General features: G+C 34.6%; 1 non-coding gene across 1 annotated transcript; it reads left to right on the plus strand.

Annotated features, from left to right (window-relative positions):
* Window positions 1-462: 462 nt before the first annotated feature.
* Window positions 463-569, plus strand: LOC138878845 (small nucleolar RNA R71). Its single transcript, XR_011402618.1, has one exon. It is a non-coding gene; the product is annotated as a small nucleolar RNA R71 (small nucleolar RNA).
* The last annotated feature ends 4,337 nt before the right edge of the window (window positions 570-4,906 follow it).

The following is a 4,906-nucleotide window of genomic DNA, read 5'->3' on the forward strand; positions in this document are numbered from 1 at the left end:
ACTGGGTGAACTCCACGAAAATCTAGGGTGCATCTGTCCCATGGAATTGAAATTATTACTACTCTAGTAGTTGCCTCTGTCAAAGCATTCCACAAAATTTACCACTTCATCTGTAGTCGAGGCATGACACTCATACGTGGGATGACCCATTCCACAAAAGTCACAAAATGATGATGTCTGGCTCTGGACCTTGGCTGAAGTCAACATTCTTATCTCTCTGACCATGGTGTCTAGCTGGGCTAGAACAGATATATTAGTATCTACCTGGTGAGCCCCAACTGATTTTTTCTATCATTAATCTCATCAGGCCATTGGTTAGCATCTTCAGAGTGCTTATGAAAAATCACAACAATATCTTCAGGAGTTTTCTTCATTAAAGGGCCGCCCACTGTAGTACTGAGAGTTCATCGTAAGGAGGATGTTAGTCCATCCCAAAAGCATTGGAGTTGCATCCACAATTCAATTCCATTATGATGACACCTTCTCTCTATTTCCTTGAATATTTCCCATGCTTCGAAGACTGTTTCAGTATCCTCTTGGCAGAAGTCATGGATTTCCCTTCTGAATTTCATTATTTTTGCAGCTAAAAAGTACTTCTCAAGAAACGTTTTCGTCATATCTTCCCATATCTTGATTGACCCAATTGGTAAGCTTCGAAGCCAGTGCTTCGCATCATCCTTTAGTGAAAAGTGGAATGCCCTTAAGTAGACTACATCTTTCGAGACTCCATTATACTAAAAGGTGTTCATGATTTCCTTAAAGTCCATCAAGTGAGTATTAGGATCTTTATGCGCCTTCCATCTAAAGACACAGTTGTTCTGAATGGTTTGAAGAAAACCTTGCTTTAACTCAATATTATTTGTTGCTATGGGTGGAGGTCAGACACTTGACAGTCCCTAATTATAGACTGGTCTAGCATAATCAGCTAATGCTCTTCCAGGCCTGGGAGCCATATTTTTGAACTGGTCTCAACCAGGGGTCAATTTAGATTGAATCTTCAACTCCCATCATCTTCGATAGTTTCATCAGCAGCTCTAAGGGCTACTTCAGCTGCTATCGGTGCAACTTACTCTCTTTATTGTACTACCTCTCTTGCAACTAGGTCTACTCCATCATCACCGTTCTTGGCCATGTGTTCTTGGGTTAATGATTGCCCCAAGAAATTTCATGTGAGTTCTTTCTCTTTCCTTGACTTTGTGAGATGCTTTTCCATCTCTGGGTCGTATGGAATCACTTCTTTTGAAGAAGATGAAATCATATACCAGAGAAGTTAAACATGCTCTAACGATAACTCTAAGATGAGGGAGTTAGAAGTCGAATTTTAAGTCTTAGAAAATGACTTAAATAACATATGCAGCCATTGCAAGGCGAGGGAGCAACCGTGAAGAATAAAATGAAATTAGTCCCTGAATTAGCACCGAAAACTAATTTTGAACACTACTGATTACCAATCACCGGCAACGACGCCAAAATTTGACGAGCAAAAAACACAACACGAAATTAATGCTCGCTAGCCAAATGTAGTATAATATAATTATCATCTCAACATGGATTAAAATTAAATAATGTTCAAGTAATTTCTATTGTAACACTATTTTGGTTGACTAACACTTTTATTTGAAGGATTATGAACTTAAATTAACTTTTAACATTAAAGCAATTAAAAACTGATCATAGAGAACTCGAGAGTAAATCAATGGGTTATCACCAAGACGAAGGATAAGGGTTTTGACATGATAGGTGCAAGACTATTATCCTGGATATGACACTGTTATATTTCATTTTTGAGGTTCTATCGATTCTCACAAATTCAATAAGTGATTATCTTTTACTTCCGATTCAGGCTCCTTTCTCGATTAATTCTAAAATCTTTCAGATAAATTAATGTGAAGTGTGGTGAAACTTGCAAGAATCTATTTTTAGAAATAATCTAAGAGAAACTTCTCGCGGATATTTCTCAATATTAATTTAAACAGTAACTCAAAATACTATCTCTCGATTATTTCAAAGAATCACCAAAATAAACTAAGGCATATGCTGCAATAATATACAATAAGATATTCCTCTTTCCATTAAATACTATAAAGAATAAAATCACAAATAATATTAAAGCTCCTCCAATAAATTCAAGCAGTTAAACAGTAGTGAAATCCATAAACAACAACCAAGTCACCAAATCTTGTCAAACCCTTAGGTAAACTACTCCATAGATATGTAGAAAGTCATCACAAAGAGTTAAAGAATAAGAAAGCATTAATCCAACGTTACAACCCACACTCGTGTATTGAATTGGTAGAAGGAAGATGAACTCATATGTCTTTGAGCCTCCAATGCTCTCCAAAAGCTCCCAAGGTCACAACTCCTTTAAAAATTGTGTTTTTGGTCTAATTATACAATATAGAAATGGGCCCAGACGAAACTATTCTTTCCAAGTCGAAGTGGGAAAATTGGACCGCGAAAAGTACACTAATGCTTCGCACCCTGCTTCGCGCCCAATCTCACGCTAATGTAAATTTTGAGAGAGCAGGTTTTTGTCAGACATGCCATTTTGCACTATCGCGACGTGCCTCGTGGTGATCCATACGGTGCGACTATGATATTTTTTCAGAGTAAATTGTTTCCTCCATTTTATGGTATCGAAACTTGGTCCTTGATCCCCAAACCCGTTCCTGGCTCAATTTCTTAGACTTTTACTCAAACTTCAAAGCTCCAACTTATTCGATTTAGCTCTAAATTATATTAATAGCTCAGAATCATTTCCTGAAAGGCATAAAACATATAATAAGCACAAATCACTATCATTTAAGCTCAAACACACATTGTGAGCACGTAATTTTTGCCTTACGAAAACTACTCCTAAAATAAATCAAAAAATAAAATAAATTTCTTTTACTATGTAATTTTTTGAATTTGCGTGGTGTTAAATATTTGTGTTATGTCCGTAAATGTTTATTTTATCATAATAAAATGAAAAAATACATGTTTCATGTATATCTAGGATTTAAGTACGCATTTAATTAAGTTAATTTAAATAAAATCACAAAAATATGCATTAATTCTATTTCAAATGTTTCATTGTTTGATTGATGTTTTGTCTATGTGTTAAATAATTATTATAGATTGATTAATATATTTTTGAGAAGTTAAAATTATATTATAGTTAATATTATTGTAATTTTGTTTTTTTATTATTAGGATTTTTATTAATTAATAAAATCAGAAAATAAAAAATGCATACAAGTTATAAGATTTGGACCTGGATTAAAATCCAGGCCCAAATCAATTGAATCCCTTTCACAGCCCAATCCAAAACAGCCCTGTCCGGTCCAATTCAAAGCCAGAATCAAACAACACCCTAGGACCTCCTGAACCTCCCTTACACAAATCCAACCTTAGTTTCCTTCGAATCAGGCCACAACTCTTCGAATCTTAAATCGAAGGTTGGCCTGAAAACTTGATCTAAACCAATCAGCCCCAAATTAACACCATGGCTTCCCCTAGTCATCCTGAGTATGGATCTGTTGGTTGTTAGGTTCGAATCCGTTCGGAACTTCTCGAATCTTCTTTTGAAGATTCGGACCAAACAAAAATTTACCCAGATCTGTTTCAAACTCACACCAGTTACCCTCCTGGCCTCCCTCGTGCCTAGAATATATTTGGTTCTTCTCGAATCTGACGAGAAATGGTTAAATCCCAAATCGAGTTTTTAAGAACCCTAAAAAATACCAAACTTCCGGATTCGGTTCAGATTATGATGAAGATTGAGGTTTAATCGACCTTAGTCGAAGTATTTTCAGTGGAAAATACTTCGACTAAGGTCAGTTTGATTTCAAACAAAAAATCCGAAATCCAAGTTGAGTTCGAGTCAGAATATAATTAAAGTTCAGAGGTATTTTTCTATTTATTTTTGTGTATTCTACGTGTATTGTTGTCCGTATTAATAGCTTGTTAATTTTTCATATTTGTTTTGATCAATTCTGTCATTTCTGTCTATTTAATCCGAATGTGAATTGTTTCTGTTGGTTGTGGTTATTTACAATGTGTGTAATCGACTCGATTAAGTTCGTCGATTAGTTATATTACGAATTTTTTTCATTAAAATGTTGACTAAAACAGTCTGCTTCTATTATTTTAGACTAATTATTGACAAATGTTGTAAATAGTCAATTGATTAATGCTCGTCAATTAAATCATGATTGTCTGTGAATCAGTGAATTCAAATGTATGTTGTATATGTTATTGTCTGAACATTAAAGTTTCAGGGCATTGTCAGTATTGACAATGATCCTGTGTGTGTTTGATTTTGGTTTAATGTTAAGTCCAGTCTGAATTGTTTTGATAATTTCAGAAATATGCTGTTATGATGTTAGTTCTGAATTCAGTGCTATAATGTCAAGTTTGAATTCAAGTTTGCAAAAGTTGGTCGAATGCAATTGTGTTAGGAGGTTAATAGGATTGGTTTTAGCTGTAAATCAGGGAGATAACTAAGTTTGTACAGATTTTAGAATCTGTTTTGCTATAAGTTCTGATTTTTCAGTAATAACATCAAGATTTCAGGGGCACTTCTGGGAATGAAACAGTAAAAAACAGGGTGTTAGTACTAGTATATTATAATGTAATGTTAGTGGCTATTAGTTAATGATACTAATGGGGAACAAGGGATAATGGGCTGCTGAAAATCAGGGAAAAGGTTTTACATAATGAGATTTTCTGTTTTTTAAAAAAAGAGGAAGGGGTCCAAGAAGCACTTAAATTGCCTAAGACCAGCCCTGTATAAATACAGGAGTTGGACAGACAGTGAAAAAAGAGAGAATTTTGAGTGAGAAAGAGAGAATTTGAAGAGAGAAAAAAACAGAATTTTGAAGAAAAAACAGAATTTTCATAGAGAATTTCTAAGGGCAGAATT

This window comes from Nicotiana sylvestris, chromosome 9 (genome assembly GCF_000393655.2).
Source record: "Nicotiana sylvestris chromosome 9, ASM39365v2, whole genome shotgun sequence".
Taxonomy (NCBI): Eukaryota; Viridiplantae; Streptophyta; class Magnoliopsida; order Solanales; family Solanaceae; genus Nicotiana; species Nicotiana sylvestris.